This window comes from Osmia bicornis, chromosome 14 (genome assembly GCF_907164935.1).
Source record: "Osmia bicornis bicornis chromosome 14, iOsmBic2.1, whole genome shotgun sequence".
In the NCBI taxonomy this organism is placed as follows: domain Eukaryota; kingdom Metazoa; phylum Arthropoda; class Insecta; order Hymenoptera; family Megachilidae; genus Osmia; species Osmia bicornis.
The window spans coordinates 700245-719767 of record NC_060229.1 but is presented as its reverse complement, the minus strand read 5'-3'; the positions used below and the strand labels follow the sequence as shown (position 1 = coordinate 719767).

General features: G+C 50.1%; 1 protein-coding gene across 10 annotated transcripts in view; it reads right to left on the bottom strand.

The window, feature by feature from the left end:
- The window catches only part of LOC114877061 (broad-complex core protein), a 52172-nt gene extending 35390 nt beyond the window's left edge, over positions 1 to 16782 (bottom strand). For 7 of the 10 annotated variants that reach the window (XM_046288643.1, XM_046288644.1, XM_029189175.2 and 4 more), the window contains exon 1: positions 14792 to 16782. The gene's annotated coding sequence lies outside the window, so the exon portion shown is untranslated. Of the gene's footprint in view, positions 1 to 1272; positions 2005 to 2131; positions 2566 to 3471; positions 3571 to 14791 lie in introns of those variants that run through there. The other 3 variants (XM_029189171.2, XM_046288642.1, XM_029189172.2) reach the window with 3 other exon arrangements.
- Positions 16783 to 19523: the final 2741 nt, after the last annotated feature.

Sequence of the window (19523 nt, the reverse complement as noted above, 5' to 3'; positions counted from 1 at the left end):
CGGAAATTCGTGATACGCGAACGCGTCCACGTATAAAAATTTGAAACGATCTGTACGAGAAGTTTGGGAATCTCGCGATTCGACGCGCTGGTTACACTAACGAAATACGGATGCGAATTAGAAAAAAGAAAAGAGAAAAGAGAAGAAAAATCGAACCGAACGACGTCGAGCGTAGACGAAGAATACGAATCGAAAGAGTGCATGATGGCGTAAAAATAGAAGTGAAGCGATGGATTACACTACTTTTTATTTGCACCATACAAGAAGAAAAAAATTAGGTCGGCAGGCTGGAGCGAAGCCAGAACATACGATTAAATAATTCTCTCAGCCACTTATAAAAGCGCAAGCATTAAATGTATGCTGATAGTGTTATCTTAGCGAAATGATAAAAAAAAAAGGAAAGATCTTAAAACAAATTTACAGTGCTCGTTGCTAGCGTCGTTTTGTAGTGGTGTGTGTCATGACAAAAGCTTCGATATAGAATGGAATTAATGATCGCCGATTATTGTTTCTTTTTACATTTTTCTTCTTGTTTTTGTTTCCTTTAATATTCTATAACGCGTTATTAACGATAAAAGACAGCACGGATACCCCGTCTACTATTTTATAAGGTTTCCGTTGATATCGTATCGCTGATTCGTTAGGTATTTTTGCGTTGGTCAACTTGTCGCTTCGAAGAAATAATTATTAAAGTAAGTACGGTCAGGGGCCAAGAGAGCAGACGCAACCAATGCCCATAGCACATATGTACATACATACTTGCTAGCAATATTTTGGATACGTACATAGGTCCATTATCGGAGCGCGGGAGAAGGGGAAATGAAATAAAAAGTTTTTTCCACGATCGTTTATCATAAATCGGGTTGCGATTCGGAAACTGTTTTCAGACTTTTTAAATTCGCTATCGCGTACTTCTAAATTTATGTGTGACGAATTCGAGATAAGTTTCACAGTCTCATGAAAATCCTGAGCAACGGTTTGATAATAGAAACTCTGTCGACGATCTAGAGGACAACGGAGAAAGAAAGTTATTTACCATACTCGCTGCTAAATATATTTCTCACGAGTGACGCGACAGCCGAAAAAAAGTGCATCGTTACTCTTTCTCTTTCTTGATTTCGAATAGAATGATTCGCGAAACTAGGCAAAAAGTTACGAAAAAAACAAAACAAAAAAAAATTATTTTACTATGAAACTCGCCTGGTGGAAGAACACAGGAGATCGGCAACGATCGAAAGAGAGTAAGAAGAGATCGGTCTCGTTATACGGTACCTGTTTCTCGGCGATCGCGGCTAAACACGGCTCTTAAGGTTTTCGTATCTCTAAGGCACATTCACAACACTATCCAGAAAGGAATCACAGTTCGAAGAAAGTAGATGCGTTATCGTGAAAGCACACCTATCACTCGTCATGCCGCGTAAGCTAATGACCGAAACAATGAACCGAATTGAAACGCTCTGCGTTTTATCTGCACAACGCCACCTCGCAAAAAAGTGCGCACTTCACAAGTTGGCGAAAAAGTCCCCTACACTCGGCCAGTAGTGCTGCTTCGTGCCGGAAAGTCATTCTCGACGGACCGATCCGGATCGAGACGTCGTCGCGTCGGTCCTTCCTGTCCCGTTCGATCTTCCACAAATCTGTGCTCGGATCGAATATCGATCGATCGAACGTGCCGAATGAAACACGGTCACGTTGACAAGACGGTCGCGCGGCGAATGGTCCGGGGAACGTGCAATTTCATCGGTCAAGAATGCAGGAAGGAAATGAAGGATCAAAGGGAGAAAGGAAGGAAGGAAGGAAGGAGGAAAGAAAAAGAAGAAGAAAGTAGGGAAAACGGAGCAACCGCGTGCGGTTTCACGCGTGGTTCGACGCGTACACCGAGACGACAGAGGGAAAGGGTGATAAGTGCGTCGTTGGTTTCCCGCTTTTCCGTAGGAACACAGACTGGCAATTCGTCGACGTCGATCAAGAGAGAGAATCGCAAAGGATCACATGTCACGCGGCACCAAAGGAGTAAGAGATACAGATAGAGAGAGAGAGAGAGAGAGAGAAGAAGAAAGTAACGAACGAGGTGAATCGCGTTTAAGGGAGAAGGAGAGAAACACGAGGTATTCGAAAACCGGAAACGCACACGACGATCCTCGAAGGAGCACGTTGGAGCAGCAGTGTCCACCGGTGGCCTCTTTTCTCCGTCACATACCGTGCGAACTAACCCCCGAAACGTCACGTCACGACTGTGCAGCTGTGTGCCTCCGTCGACGCGGGCGTACGTCGTCGCGGCGCGGCAGCGAGGCCGCACGAAAACGTACGAAAAGCCGGCGATCGCCGGTACGACGAACGAGAACGCGACCGACAGGAACGAGAAAGAGCCACCGTCTGACGGAGAAAGACACCGACAAAGACACGTATACACACCGACGGAGCCGGAGTAGTAGACACAGAGACACAGACACAGGCGACGGACGGACGCGGACAGTGACACGGGTCGAGAGGAAGGAAGATGCGGGAGGAAAAAAGAGAGCGGCAGGATGGAGATGAAGAAGCAGATTTTTCAAAGAAACGTAGAAGGATACGAAAATGGATCTGCACCCTTGCGACGAAGGAAACGTTCTGCTCCGAAGCGGAAGATCACGGGGGTGGTTTACCTTGCGGCACTTGTCGTGTCGGACACTGCTCACGTGCGCGTACCGTTCCTTCTGCTCCCTCGTTCGCGCGATTCAGAAGCGCATCCTTCGAGCGCAGGCGGCGCCGCTTTTACGCGCGTTCCCTCGCAACCTACCATTCGAATTGTAGACGAGAAACAACTACATACGCGATCCGTTGAGTCTGTTATCTTGCGGCGAAACCGACCAACCAACGGAACGGAATGAGCAACGACAGTTGCGGTCGCGCGCGTTGCCTAAAAACCAGCCACACACTCTTTATACTCTTTTTCGCTATTCGCGTCTCGCTCGTACGCGTCGCGAAACTCGCACGCATACACGATTGTGCGCGCGCGCTCGTTCTCGCGTTCGATCTGAACGAAGACGAGAGGAGAGAAGAGGGATGCCGCGAGAGGATAGGCCTCGAGGCATCCGAGACACGAGGGGAGAAGTTTGAGACTCTGGTCGACGATACAACGCCCAAGCGGCGTACGGTCCGCTCCTCCTCGTCGTCGTCGTCGTCGTCGACACAGAAGCAAAGAAGTAAAGAGAGTGGGAGAGAAAAAAGATTGAAAGGGAAAGCGAGAAAGAATAGAGAGAAAGAGAGAGAGAGAGAGAGAGAGAGAGAGAGAGCGCGAAGAGAAGAGCTTTCGCGTGTTTTAATTCGTCATCCTTCCCCTCTGTTCGTTTATTCACGGTCGCGGTGTTAGTGTTCCCGCGAAATACGAAAACAGCGCACCGGGGGCGGGCAGGCAACGCGCGGTCAACAGGCAGGGATTCGCGGGAACACGCGGGAATTTCAAACCGGTCTCTCGCACGCACGACCCACCTAGCCACGTGTTTCTCTCTGTTCGGGATGCAAGCAGCCACCGTGACGCAAATTGTCGCGCGCTCCACTCCGGAATGCGAAGGCTCTCTCACCGCTACTTTCCACCGAGAGACGACACCACCACCACCGCCACCACCGCCACCGCCGCCACTATAACCACCACCACTACCGGAGCCAGAGTATCGCGCGTGGGCTCGATCGCGTACCAGAGACAAACCAGCCGTTGACACGTCGAGGAACAAAGTCACTGTCACGGCGACGCAACACGTTCCGCAAGTGCGTTCCACGGAGAGGGAGGTGGAGCCCTCGTGGCGAGGGTGGAGAAAAAAAGGGGAAAAAAAAACGTGAACGCGTGTGTGTAGGTGTGTAAGCTTGATTGGAGTAAGTAGGTGCGAGTAACGTAACGTACGGTGTCGTATCGTTTCGTTTCGTTTCGTTTCGTTTCGTGTCGTGTCACGGCGACACCACGAACCGAGAAGCACCGAGAGTACGGGTTGCAGCTCCCGAGCCTGGTTAGGACTAGCACGCGGGGGGAAGCGGAGCCCGCCGGCCGCCGTTATTCTTTATCGGAGCATGAGACATCTGTCGTAATAAGTGCGGACTAAAAAATAGTGCGTACGCAGAGAGAGAGAAAGAGAGAGGGGGAGGGAGAGGAGAGAGCAAAGGAGAAAAGAGAAGCAAAGCCGAGATGGTGGGGAGCTTTATGCCTGTGGCCGCATCGGCCGTGCCTCCCCTTTTACCCCGCTCCACCCCTCCCTGCCCACTTCTTCTCTCTTCTCTCTCCTCCGCAATCCTCCCTCTCTCTCCATCTGTCATTCTCTCGCCCTCGGTTCTCTCCTCTCCTACTATCAGCCCCCCATCCCCCCACTTCACCCGTTAGCCCGCGAGACGAAAATGCGCAAAGCTAACGACTTCCAATTAAAAGTGCTGGAGCTGGAATTTTAAAGGCGCCACCACTGCCTACTACTCCTAAAGACGATTCCCGCGACTCCTGTGCTCGAGGATTATCGAGAACAGAGACCTCCGTCCCGACCATCCTCGGTTCCGAACTGGACCGTTAACTATACCCCGGTAGACGAACGACTCAAGGGTCGCGTAAGTCTCGCGAAACCGAAATTCCCGCCACACCGTTTCTACTCCGTGTTTCACTTACGATGATGATCGCGCACGCCGCCCGTAGCCGATACCTCCGAGATTCCCATGTAAAACGTTCGAACGTACCCAGTCTCTCGACTGGCTAGAATCTAACCATCCATCTATTCGGCAGCCGGCGGCCTGTCTCGTGGAACCCTCCTGCCGTCCTGCTCCTGCCTAAGCTCGCGCCCGCAGCTACTACTACCCCCTCTGCCGGTGCTGTAGGCGACCCCACTCGATTCGCCCCTCAAAAAATCATTACGCCCTTCCGCGGGCTGCGCATGAACGCGGTTTTAATTCGCTACTAGAAAAGTAAAATGTAAACGCCGCTGGATGAGAGGGACAAGGGAGGGTATGGAGGGTGGGTCGAATGGGTGGTTGGTGCGGAGCTTAGGAAGGGCGAGGGAACGAGAGAGCAAGGAAACGGGCGAAACGAGCGAAAAGGGCGGCGGGGAAGTTTTAGAGGAAACGAAAAAGGGGAAGAGAGAGAGAGAGAGAGAGAGAGAGAGAAAGAGAGAAAAAGAAGAGGTTCAAGCGAGGGAAAAAGCGAATAAGAGAAGAAGAAAGGAAGATAGGTGAGAGAGAGAGAGAGAAAGAAGCAAAGTTTCGCGGACGTAGTCGAGGACGAGGAGGACGAGGAGGACGAGGAACGCGACTACTGTGAGAGCGCGACGTAGGACAGATCCTTTTTCCACCGACGCGACAGAAAGAGGAGTAGCAGCTGAGGGAGAGAGAAAGACGGAAGACGACATGGAGATGGAGGGAGCCGGGTGAGAGGAGGATACGCTCCCCTACTTCTCTAGGGGTTCCATTGTAATATTTATTGATTGGATTCCTAGGAGCCAAAGCTGAGGGCTGTGGCACCTATACTTCGACTAGATTGCCTAGAAATGTTTCCGTGCACCGTCGAGGAAACCGTTTTCCCGATCCTCGCGTTTTCTTCGACGGGGCCACCGGATCGGAGAAACGTTCCACTGACCTTGGTCGAATAATTCACGGTAAATAGCCGTCAGCCGTCAGGATGCAAAGCTTTACACCGTCCAACTAGTCGCGAAATAAATTCCACGTGAAAAATGTTTGAAACACTCTCTCGAACGTTGATGCCTCGAAAATTAAAAAAAAAAAAAAAAAAAAGAGCGAGGGAAAGAGAGGGAGAGAGAAGAGACAGAGAGCGTAAAACGTTAATCCTTTTATATCGAAATCGGTTCGACGATAAAGCGTATCGAAATAAAACGCGTTTATCCCATCACGCGCAATTGTGTTTGAAAAAGAAAAATCGACCGTTTGAGCGATGAATCACGGTTGGTGGTTCGCGCTCTATTTCCCTGTTAAAAGTAACTGCGCAAAAACTCGTAATTGCGAGCTATTTTATTTTTCTTTAAACGCCAATTGAACGGGCCAAGCCGACCAGTCGGCAACAGAGTGTCGAATAACGAGCGAACGATTTAGAAAAGGATAGATCCCTCAACTACGCCGTCGACGTTCTTGTCGTTGTCGTTGTCGTTGTCGTTGTCGCTATTCTCATTCAACGATGCGCCATTGAGACAGCAGAAACGGCACGACGTCTTTTTCATCCCCTCCCCTATCTATCGGTGGACGATACATTGAACGTGTCGTTTCCTATGGAATACGCCATCGGAGTCTATGAGTCAGTTGCCCTTGAACGTGCATATTCAGGATGCCGCGCGTTGCACGTCTCCTTCGCCTCTCCTACGTACACCTCCGCGTTTGCAGAATCGAGGCTACGGTTGAAAAATTAATGGTCTGCCGCAGGGGAGGAAGGAGACGTAAGGAAGCCCCGTAAGTAACGGCGGCGTGAGATCGTTTGCGCGTTAAACGTGGAATTGTAGTAAAACACGGCCTAAGGATAATGCATAATAACGAGAAACGTAAACGAGGGCGCACGCGTACACGTACGATGCATGTAGCTCGGGCCGAAAACACGTGTAGGGAAAATGCAGATGTTTCGACCGGTCCTTCGTAGCGGCGTACACAGTTTTGTAGTGTCCCACCTGCGTTAGATTCGATCGCGTGATACACGATCCTCTCCTTGTTTCGCTAGCGAACGCTTCTGTCCGTGCGTAATTTTGCAGCTGCGTGAATTTTGGAAGCGGTTTCTAGACCATTCATCCGCGGTGAACGAGCAATTTTTCAAGATAACCAACGATCGAATCTCTACATTACTTATTAACCCATTTTTGCTCTCCCATTAAACGTCATCAAATATGTAAAAGCAATATTTTCAGCCGAATTCGTCGTCCCGTTTCGATAATTGGGTCGAAAGTCTCGACCTCGTGAAAGGAAGCTCGAGAACGAAGCAGCGGATAGTTGAATCCCGATTGGTTTTTCGCGAATTCAGAACGGAGAACGTGTATCACCTGGTACATATATCACTTGCTGATGTATGCCGTTGTACCGAGTTCAAGGCTACCTATCGCGAAACGCTGGACCGACAAGACCGACAAGACATTCCAACCCCTTAACCACCCCTACCGTGACCACGTTTCCTTTCCTACCAGTTCACTCACACGCATTCGCCAACTCCCCTCTTCCATTACCCTTTACGTCATGCGTTTATTCCTCCATCGACTATCCCTTTCTGTCACCGCACCCTGGTCTTCTTACCGTTTAAGTAACGAGCTGCGCGAAATCATAATACCATTCGTGTACTAGCTATCGTTCGATGAAAAAAATATTCGTTTTTCATCAAAGAGAATTCTTTATCTCGCGTGTGTTTCACTATCCAAAGAGCTTCCGGAACATCTAATCCTTTGTACGCGATGAAAGCTACGCGACTAAATATTTATCTCTGTAGTTGTTCGGAATTCTTTTCAATACCTGCGTTGATAAGAGAAAAGGTCTCGAGAAAGAGAGAGTCAGTTAAACGAATAGCTTTGACGATTCTGCATAGTCTGGAGACACAGAGATCTCGATATTCCATGATCAATTATCCCGAGTATATCGGGTTGGTCCAATTAACAAATAGGAAAGGAAAAAAAAATGGAAAAATCGTTTGCTCGTGCTCACGGTGCCTGGCACAACGAAGAAGCCTCGAAAAGCGTCCTTTTCGGCAGTTTTGAACCCCCGATCCGCTCATTAACTCGGCCCACCTGCCAGTTAACGCGCTCGCCAACACAACCGCCGCATGAATTCGTCCCAATAGACAGAAACTGCAGCGATAAAGAATATCATCCTCTTTAGGCACGGCCGTACATGCGTCCTAAATGCACTCTACACACGCGAGCTTTTCGTGGGGGGTGAGGTTAGGTAGATAGGTAGGTAGGTAGACAGGAGGGCAAGAATATGCGGGGTCTGTAGTCTCTCTATGTGGCTGCATCGTACGTGCCCTCTCTTTCTCCACCTCTTCCTTTCTCTCCTGCCCCCCCCCCCCCCCCTCCTCCTCCGCCTCTTTCACGGTTCGACGTCACCTCCCTCGTTCCTCATCCCTCGTCTCTTACCAGCGCGTTTCGTTCGAACCGGTACCCTTTCCTTTTCCCTCCCTCCCTCCTATTGCATTCGCAAACATTTGGTGGCCATTGACCTCAAACGGGCTAATCCGCCGGCAGCCAAACAACCAATTATTTCTTTTCATCGGTATAGTCGTGGCCGACCGATACACCGTGAAACGTGGGAATGTGTTAGGAGAACCCGACCATGCCACCGTCCCGCGCGTCAGGTGAGAATTGCTCAGGTCAATTTCCTGTGATGCCGTGTTTCGCACTCATCCTCGACCAACGTCCGCTAACTTACAAGCCACGTACCAGTAGATTAGCAAAATTACACAGAGACTCTACATTCCTTTCGAATGACGCAAAGAATTGAATGACTGAAAATTAAATACAAGAATGATACGATTGAAAATGATAGAGAGATTGAAAAAAAAAACGAGAAAGATCGGATAAGAATAGCGCAAACGGCGAACGCGCGAAAGGGCCTAGCGAGACTTTCACTGTCTGCCTAGTAATAGACATACTCTACTTGCACCGCGGCCTAGTGCGTGTCTATTCCTATACCGTCTTGTTCCACTGCAACTACGGTTAACTAGCGCTGCGCTCGCACTACTGCCGGCCGTGTCTGATTACTGCGTCTGGCTGTCTGGATCTACTGTCGCTTCGCCGCGTCCGACCGGTGCGTATCTACTCTCCTCTAGCAATCTCAACGTGATTTTTGCACAATAGACATTTAAAACGACTGCGTCTCGTCGCGTATATATTTGTTCTTGTTCTATAATCGAGTAGTTAACAGATCAAAAGAGAATAAACAGAAAGAAATAGTCGATTAAAAGCGTTCGGGTAAAAATACGTTGGGGTAGATCGAACCAGGCCAGTCGCCGATTAAATTCTCGGGCCAACCAAGGATAGCTAGTGAATTGGTAGAAATTTGCTGTTAAATTGTCTTGCTTTACACAAGCAATGTGTCCCCGAATCTGGCGTCGACCTACTTTTCCATCGGTGGCTCGCGCGATTAATCGAGGAGACACGATGATCCACCACGCCGATTATTTCTGTCGCCGGTTAAAAATACTGAAAATAGGTCATCGACTGTATTTTTAATTGGGCCGCAGACGCCTACGTAGACGGCGATGCATCCGTCAGCGCGTCGCGATGCTCGTTAATCGAACTGAACAAGAAAAAAAAAAAAAAAACAAAAAAAAACAAAAAGAGAAAACAAAACCGTTCATCGACGAGTCCAATTCGATTAGAGTGATTCGCAAAAACGCGAGATCGGTTTCCACGGAATCCCGGAAGAAACACCATCGACTTGGAGCCAGTGGAGAAGAATGAGAGAAGCGGAGTTTCGGGTCGAGTCGTTCTTGCACCTTCGACGGGACCGTTATTCTTCGAGGCGTCGACCATCGGCGCTCACTCAACAGGGACAAGGGAGTCAAAGTTTTTCTCTGGTCGATCTTTAAACGGCACTGGCGAAACACAGACGGTCGTAGATGGGCCAACAGCGGACTTTTTTCTTTTATCGACGCAGTCGTGGGTGCTCGCTTATGCACATGTGCGTGTAACGCACGAGACGAAACAAAGAGGCAACCAACGACTCTCTCTATAGTTCTGGTATATCCTCGTCGACGTAACTCGGTTGCCGAGCAAGCGGAACAGGACCGTGATTCGTCATGATCAGCTGTGGCAACGGAATTTTAAGGTGTGCGAAAAACGGCGGGGCCCATTGTTTCCCTCTAATTCGGCGGCGGTCAGTTATAATACGCGATGGATACTGTTACCTTGATGATATGCACGCGTTGCTAATTAATTGGGATTCCATGCGACATCCGGCCGCCTTTACGCGGAAAGAATTTCGACCAGTGAAAACGTACAACGAACAATTCGCCGTGCGATGATTCGCGGGGCCGCGGCTCAACCTTGAAGCGCACTTCTCGGTTTTTTTTTCTTTGTCAAACTTTTCCGTGACGTTCTCCTCTTCGTACCTACGATTTTGTCACTATCTACTTTTTGGATACACAAAGGTTTGCCATGGTCTTAATATTTTACTCTTCTTAAATCCAAGAAATTTTCTTAATTTTCTCCATACTGGCAAAAGTAGTACTTGCACAAAGAAGAATCGAGCCGTTCTTTCTTCCCTAATCGTTCGTTTCGACGGTATAAAGTTCGTTCTCGCCAACGCCGGTCGCCGGATCAACGCGTACATTCAAATGCATGTATATTCGCGAACGTCTCGCCAGTGCTTCTCATAATGGCCAGTGTTTCTCTGTAACGTACGTGCTAGGAGACCGTGGACAGCGAAGACTCGTGATGAATTTCAATGAGCGGCCACGCGAAATGCATATTTGCCTAGCAGCAGAATCTGGCAGCTGCGATAAGATACCGTGCTCCGATCGTAAATTTTCAATCGACTCGGCGAACAAATTCGTTATTCGCGAATTAAACGATGAAAAGAAATCTTGTTCTAACGAGTAGAATGAAAAGGAACGAAAGGGTATCGCGGATTCGCAAATAAACGATAAATCCTAACATAAAAGTTATCGGTGAATCGCGTGGCTAGAGAGCGAGTGTTAAATCCTCGCGAAGGTTATTCTAGCATCCGGTTCGCCTAAATAACGTATTCAAGCCGGGCTCTAATTTCACAGATAACGCGAGCGTCGCGTAATCTAGTTACTAAGCGTCTAATCTAATCGGTCGATTCGGATTGTGTGCATGCATACCTGCGCGTAGAACGGTGTGCGTGCGAATACTATCGAGGCGAAAAATTCGACTAGCCGCGGTTCGAGGGAAGCGTGACTCGTAGAACGGTTCGCGACGACGAGCAGCCGCGGCGCTCATTAAATTTAATTAGACCCCCCTTCCTTGTTTTATTTTTAAAAAAACGCTTGCGAACTGGGTTGATCTTGTAGCAAGCTCGGTTGTTTTCGTCAGCGTGCACGACTGCTCCGATTATACGCGATTTTTGCGCGCGATCCTGCTCGTTTTCCTTGTACGACCAATTATTAAAATATTTGCCTTATCTTGGTAAATATACATATTTCGACACGTAACGCTTGCTATTTTTTCGCTGTAATTCATCGTCGATGTTACATCGTCGCGAAACGCGATCACAAAACATTTCCTCCATTTTCTTCGTTTATCCGACGATTGTTTACTCTCCGATTACGATCGATTCCGAATCGCTAACCGCATCAATATAGGTCGGGAATTGCGTCGTCGACGTCGTCGACGTCGTCGTTAAAAGACAAGACGAGACGGAACGGAATTGTTGCGGCGACGAAGGGAGACGAGGATGCACGCGACGACGTCCAGGCGATATACAGTTCCGCGGGAACTCGAGGCGAGAGGAAACACGAACGAAGCGGAGAAGAGAAAGGGAGAAATAACGGGTGCGAGAAGCACTGCCCTCCGCCGTTCAAGGAGAACAAACCGTTATCGCAGGAGACTCTGTATACCCCTTTTCCAGGTGCGCACGCTAAAGGAGAATCGAGATCGCGTCAATGTCGCAGATCGACTGGACACATCGACAAAGACATTGTATAATTTCATTCGGAACTAAATACGTTCGTCGACGACTATTGTCTCTGTCGAGGATCTGAAAACGCGGCAGAATGCACGAGTACGGAATAAAGAAGGGACGTTGAAGCAACAGATGCCTCGGGTAACTCCGATCGAATACCGGTTCTCCGGTTGTACTTTGAAACGACGACGCGACGTTATCCTGGCGCGAAGCGAAAACGAGGCCAATTGCAAATTGCGGGTGCAAGTAGAAACGTTGCGCGGCATTTTGCAACGACAGATTGCTTTCTCGATGCGTTATTGTTTTACAAACACGCCAAGTGGGGATCGAGGAGTAGGAGAACGATCAAGTAGATTATTCGATTCGTCAAAAGTGTGTCGTTAGATCGGCGAAAATAAACTCGTCGAAGCGGGGAAGGTTGTTTCGAAACGTTTCGAAGTGGTTCATGGTAAATTAAGCGTTTTGCCGACTCATCGAACGTATCGTTTTCACGGCGCGTTGCTTAAAAATGCCACTTGTTCCCGCGAAAATTCGATGCTCGTTTACGGAACGAACAACTACTGTCTACTGTCGTTAAAAAGGCGGTTTGTCGATGAGTCGACGCGACAGAAGGCAGTAACAACCTGGGTCCTTTCTCTGCTTCTCTTTTGCGTCGTGCCAGTTTATACATAACCGAATGAGTATGTGCGTGGCGAAGAGCGTGTATGTACTCGGGCAAGCAAGCAAGTAAGTAAGCAAGGTAAGGCAAGGTAAGGCAAGGCAAGAGGAGCACCTGGGCATCTATGCGTCATTGTGGAGGATAAAAAAAGCCGTAAGGCTGGCAGAATGCAAGAAGAACGTCGACAAAACAGCGGCACGGTGCGACTAGTAAAGCTGGTTTGTCTTTTCCCTCTTTTCTAAGAGTAAGCGATCATCGACGACTCCGTTCTTTCTTTACTCCGTTTCGCACGTTCTTTTCCGAAGACAATGCCACGCTATCCCGAAAGTATTTTAAGAGTCTAACGCGTAAACAGTCCCGTGCAGCGACATCCGTACCTGTTTCGAAAATATGTTGACGAGCAAAAGTACTACCCGGTTCCAGAGAAAGATCCAGAGACGAACGCAGCGCATTACCGGCGAGATGGTGGTGGTGATGTGCAAATCGGCGTGTTATCGATCGGATCTAAAGAACGGAATACGGAAAAAGAATGTAAAAGAAAAGGAAAAAAGTAAAAGAAGAAAAGAAAAGACGGGTATCCTTCTTGCGAGGACAGATTGGACGAGCTCGTAGGCGAGAGTCGAAGCCTCAAGGCTCCTTGATCGCGCTTCCAAACTCTCGCGCGTTCAAGGATCGGCTTTGTACGGAGGAATTTTTATTGGGACACCGCTCCGCTCCATTCCGCGACGTGGCAAGCGAGTACCGTCTGACGCGTGCATAATATACGCGTGCAAGCGGCTCCGGCTGAATTTTTTCAGAAGCCCAGCGCATCGTCATCGAAACAGACATCGAGAGAGCACCAGGGATCGCGCGATTTTTATTTTTCACCGCTTTTAACCCCCTCCTCTCCGATTTTCTTCTTTCGTCCATATCGTTCCCTTTCCTCTCGCCCTTGCAATTTCTCTCCCTCCCCCTTCACGTCGCTCTCGTCACCCTCGCTTTTGCATCTTCTTTCCCCGCCGGACCTTCTGTATCGCGAGATCTATTTATACCTAGTCGGTCGGTGTTTTCAACTTGCAGCGGCATCGTGTAACAAACGCGCGTCGCTCGTAAAAATAGGGGATCTGCACGATACGTTGCACGTCCCGGAGAGAACGGAAGGGAGAGAGGGGAGCGGAAAGAGAATTCGTAAAGCGTCCGGCTATAGGGTCGAAAGCAACGCATCGTGAGAGGAAATTTCGTAAAGAGTTTCCTCTATGGAAAGGTAGGATTCGAAAGGATCGAGGAAAAGGCGCGAGAATCGAATTTCGCGCGATTGCGCCGCTAGATCGGAGGCGCGTGACCTTGTCGCGAAACGGACGATTTCCTGGTACGGGCTATTTTTGTCTGCTCTTCCTAATACATCTGAATAAAAACATGCGCCTGGTAGCGCGCAGTAGAAAAGAATCATCGCCATGGCGATTGCGACGAAGCTACTTTAATTGAATCTCGTCGCAACGGACACGGCTCCACCGTTTCCATTTCCGTTCCCGCTCACTGCCAGAGGGCGTCGTCGTTTCACGGAGACGCGGAATTTTTCGTGAATGAACGGCCGGAGAAAAAGAGAGGAAGGAAAACGAGCAACCAGCAGCAGCAGCAGCAGTAGTAGCGGCAGGAACGAGAGGGCAGGGGTTGTAGAAACAAGAGAGGGAAAAAGAGAGAAAAGACGCGGTACGCAGGAGCGACTAGGAAAACCGGGCAAAAAACACGGGAGAAAACGAGAGTGAACGAGAAGCCGAGAGGAGCAGGGTCGAGCTTAACGTACGTACGTACACACGGTACTCGTAACACGCGGCCTGGAGCAGCGCGTCCGACAAAAGGATCGGGCACTCGCAGACGGATTACGTCATTTCCCAGGCAACCTCTAACGTCTGGCATTATGTGTTCGTCTAGCGGTCGTCTAGTCACGGCAATCCCTTCTCGGACAAACACACCAGCCAGTACCAGTATCAGAGTATGAGTACCCGCCGCGTGGCTACCTTTCACGGTCGCGGTCTTTACGCGCCTCTACCTACTCTACTGCGACGCGTTAACTAGCCGCTCGTAGACGCGGTGTCCGTGAACACAGACGAAATCGTGCGCGTTAACGATACCTCTTCTTTACTCCGGTTCACACCATCAAACGCGTGTCGCTGTGAGCGCCCCGTTCCTACGTACGTTCGTGCAAATATGCACACGCGTATAGCCACGAGTGCAACCACGAGAAACGCACGGTGCAGCACACAACGCGACACGCGATAGTACGCGTGTTTAGCTGGTATGCGTGTACGCATGCAATATACTACTCACAGACACTCTTTTCATTTCTCTCGCTCATACGGACATGCGATCTGTCGTTTCCTTTCTGCCCATACATACACGCGTACTCTCTATCTTTCTCTGTCCGCGTATGTCTGTTTAACCGTCTATCTTTCTCGCGTTCTCCATTCGCTCTTTCTTTCTCGGTTTGAAGCGCGCGCGTTCGCGTACTCTCTATCGGTCGTCTCTCGCTTTAGAAACCGACAGGCGGCCGAAGGCCACCATTCTCAGCTGTGGACGTACCTTGATCGTCGAGTGCGAAGTAAAGTGTGGGGCTCCTTTGCCCGGTGTCCTTGTCGTCGGTGCTAAACCCACCGTTTGACTGTCGGATGCGACGATCGCGACGACGAGCAAGCCTTCTTTTCTCTTCTTTCAGCCGGCTCTCTCGATTTCTGTCTGTCCCCGACTTCGTCTTCCCCTTGGTCTTCGTCTCCACTGTCGCCTCGGCCTCCCGATTATTCACACCGGAGCTATCTGGATCCGCTTGAGATTCCCTAAACCACGCCAGTCTCGTGCGTTCCGCAGGATCTCGAGGACACTCGTAGGTCCATCCTCGTGAAACACGATGCACGACCAACGTATCGACGACAAACGAGTCTCGTCTTGACAACGTGATTTCCTCCCGCGAACTCGACGAAGAACGCGCCCAAACGATCGCTCCGTTCGATCGACACGAATCCACTATCGTCGATCCTCCAGAAACGCGACAAACTTTCCTACGTAGTCGACGACGCAAAAAAAAAAAAAAAAAAATACGATCACACTTTTCTTTTTCTTTTCCTGTTATACAGCCTATTTATCGTTGATTTTCACTGTTCGTCCTGTTGCTCACCAATTTTGAAGATGTCTGGTTGAAAGGGCCCGTGATCGCGTATCTCGGTACACGCGGCTGTCACACGCGCCTCGAAGGACGAAGAGGACGAAGGATACGCGTGTCCGTGAAGGAGCGTTCGTCGTAGTCGTTACGGCGTAAGAACAGCGTGCGTACGCGAAGAAGGACAAATATCCCTTTGCCAAGGATCTTCCCTTCTCTCTTTGCTCGATCTTCGTAAAGTGCAACGCGGAGCGATGCGATGCGATGCGATGCGATGCGATACGACGCGATGCAACTGGATCACCGTGAATCGGTTGCCGCAACGATTCCCATACGTTTGCACGCGTGGTTATCACTGTGTTTCGTTGCTTGTCTTTCTTCTTCCGTGTTGACGGCGACGACGGGTGCGTGTGTCTGATGCAACGTGAACAAAGAAATAAAAGAGGAACAAACGCACTCCCGTGTGATCCGGAGAACTCCGAAACTGATTGTGAGCGTCGAGGATCGCGTGAGCGTCGACGATCGAAATTCGCAAGAGATCTGTTAAAACGTAGTCGGCGAACGTAGCGTAGGATCTCTATACGAAGGATCCCGCGGTAAAGTATCCGATATTATCTTGCGGGACGACACCATCGAGCAAAGGACCAGCTTCCTGCCGCTTCTTTGGGACACACCGGGGGACTACCTAGTCGTAGAGTGATTGGGAACGCGACTGGCCAAAGCACTTGATTCGCGCGCGGTTCGGTTTGCCCGTTGCTGCGCCTCTCCCGTGCAGTTTTTTCGGCGGTCTCGTGGTATGCGTGCATGCGCGTGCATGTATGCGTGAGCCCGCGCGCTCCTCTGTGTGTCCCTCGGACTTTTTCTCTCTCTCTCCTTCCTCCTCCTTCTTCCTGTCCCTCTCTCGCTCTCCTCGCTGTTACACACAACCGTGTTTCTCTCTCTGAACGCGCGTATGTACCGGCTTAGCTGGCCCGCTTGTATTCCCTCGTACAGACGGCTGAATTTTCGTCGCTACGCGTGTGTGAGTTCCTCTACGCGTCCGTGAGCGCCTTTAAGCGCTCCCTCGTCGTAGTCGTCGTCGCGTCGTCGTATCGTCGTCGCCGTCGTCTTCGTCCTCGTCCTCGTCCTCGTCGCCGCAACCGTGTATCTACGCGTGTCCGTCCCGATCCGCGTTCGTCGTTCTATACGTGCGTGCGCGCCCCGGGTAGGCGAGGGTATAGTTACCGAAATGTTAACCTCGTGGAACCACTTTTTATTGAGTGTCGCAAAATTCATAGGAACCTCCCGTAAGGAGGAGAGGGGCAGTGGCCCCGTCTCTCTCTCGCTCTTTTCTCTTTTCTCCTACGTCTATCTCTTTTTCTCTTTCACGATTCTCTACACGTTGGCGGGGTTAACGCGTGAGAGGGGCGGCAACCCCCACCTAGCCTCATTCTCTGGCCCCGCACTACCCCTCTGTACACTCGACTACCCTCCTCCTCCACCGCCACCTTCCTTCTCCTCCTCCTGCTGCTGCTCCGAGCAGCCTGGTCCTCGCCAATTCTTTGGCCCCACCACTTCCTCGCTAGTGGTCCCCCAACCCTCACTTTTGTCCCTCTCTGTTCCTCTTGCCCTCCGTGCCACGTCCATGCAACTCTTCGTTCGTTCGTTCGTTCGTTCGTTCGTTCGTTCGTTCGTTCGTTCGTTCGTACGTTCGTTCGTTCGTCCGTCGTTTGTTCCGTTCGTTCGTTCGTTCGTTCCGTTCGTTCGTTCCCCTTGCCCGTCTCGAGTCTCGACCGTTCGCTTGCCCTCTCGTTCTGCCACGTTTCGTCTCTTGGTTACTCTCTTCGTCACCCCACACTCCGAACCTCGACCCCTGGCTCGCGTCTCTCTATCCGTACTCGCTTCCTCCGTCTTCTTCTCGCAACTACCTTTCGCGTACTCTTCCCTCGATACTCGCCACTGCTTGCACCCTTCCTAACCCTCTCTCTGTTCCGTTCCGTTCCATTCCATTCCGTTCCGTTTCGTTCCTTCCTCATCCTCCCTTACCCTCTGCTCCCTACCCTTCGTTGCACACCCTTCTCTTTGCTTCCTTCTCCTTTCGAACCCCTTCTCCGTCTCTGTTTCTCTTTTCATTTCGCCTCGTATGCGCTCTCTTACACGCCTTCTTCTCTCTGTCGCTTGCACCCTTCCGTCTTTTCTTGCCCCTTGCTCCACTTCAGACCCTACCGCGGCATTTAGCCGTGCATAGCCGAACTTATGTACAGTTAGTTGCGCATCGAATAGTCCTGTCGATTCTTCGCTCGACACCGCGTCGACGATCTTGCCAATGTCCCCTTTACGGATCGATTCTAACGTCGATTTTTCAGCTGAAACAACCCTTCCCTTTCCCTCTCTTCTACCGGAGAACGTGCTTGCTCGTTCGAGCGAGATTTTCGTCGTCGATACTTCCGATAGTAGGTAGGTACACCGTCGTTTTACCGCCTCGATGGTAAGCCAATAAAACGATCGATCGTTTTCGCAGATGCGTTTTCTGGTCGCGTTACTTCTGCTTTCGTGGCGCGTCTGGTTTAATCTACAAAGAGAATATCCTTCGACGTTGCCTGACAATTCCGATGCATCTGTGTCAATAAGCTGCAAGGTGTTTACCTTTCCATGATCCCAGGAACACGCGTCTAGATTGGAACGATAACGCGCGAATACGGATTCGTGTCCTTCGCCAATTCGATCGACGATCTAATTGCCGCGTCGATCGCGGACGAACAAATATTTCCACGCCTCGGAATTAGACGAGTCCCGATTACCCGCGAAAGCATTCAGAATTTCCAAGAAAACCGCGCTAAAACTCGACCATCGTCGACCTCGATTACGAGCTCGTTTGCGAATACAGCGAGGTCAACCGAGACAGCTGTTTTTTAAAACGCAGCATCAATGATGATTCGATTCCGCTAGACTTTCAACAAATTTTTGGCGGTGAGAAACCGCTTCGATGTCTTTGCTGAATTCCCAATGAAGACGTTTCCTAATGTCGTGGCTCTCTTTGTCCCGGCGAGACCGTGGACAGGATTGCCGGCAGGTGTTCCACGCGAGACCACGACTATCTCGAATTTCGTTTATTGGTCGATCCGCCTTCGAAACCGCGTCCAGTCGAGACCCAAGGGCCAATTAATATCTTGCGGGGTCATTAGCAAACTCCCGTTCGTTCGCCCTTAATTGACCGTCTTCTCCGATGCAGCCGTACACACCGCTAGCGGCACGTACTTGAGAATCTAATTGGCGGGTAAGACGCGTACGTTTGACTTCGAGGTCGAACGTAACCCGTCCACCCGTTCAGCGATAACCGGGTTTCTTTTATTTTTCTGCCCGTTCGCGAATGAACATCGATTCTACGTTGTCGCGAAATTTTTCTAAATGTTTGCAACACCTCGTATCCGTCATGGTTATCGCTGTTTTCTACGCATCGACAAGAAAAGAGAGAAAAAATGAAGGAATGCGTCGGTCGTCGGTGTTTGCGCATGTGGCTGCGACCTGAAAAAGAAACGCTCGTCGTCGATAAAAAGTTACCTCTGCATCGGGTAGATATGTATGCCATTTCTAAAAATACCATTTCTGAAACAGCGTTTTCGTACGCTTGCGGTCGTACGCGTTCGCAGAAATCGTACGGTGTGCATCGTACCTACCTACCGCTGCGTAGTCCGATCTAACCGCGAATTTATCGTCAGCTACGAGCAACGTCCGACTAGACGACGACGAAAGAATGCGCCGAGCAAGGATTTCCAATGAATCGAAAGTTCAACGGTGGTCGCGTCCACCTATGCACATACTACTTGGAGGAATCTTGGAATGGTCGGATCGCGGTGCCGACGAACTTCTAATCCACGCGACTCTGTTCCACGTTCCGGCTTATCGACTTTCGACCACGGCACGAATCTTTGCAGCCGTCGACTTTCTTGCGGTCTCGAAAGGTAAATCGAGCCGGATCCGTGGCCAACAACGAGTTTTCGAGCGGACGCTCCGCCGAGTTTCGTATTACCTGTGACCGAAATTCGCTGGCTGAAAAAGATTCGCAACATCCGAACGAGGATCCAGAATTCGATTTGTACGATTTCCACCTGAGACCCTGGCGAATGAACCGTCTTCTTGCCCCTTTACTCTTCCCTTGCCTTCCCCCTCCTCCCATTGTCA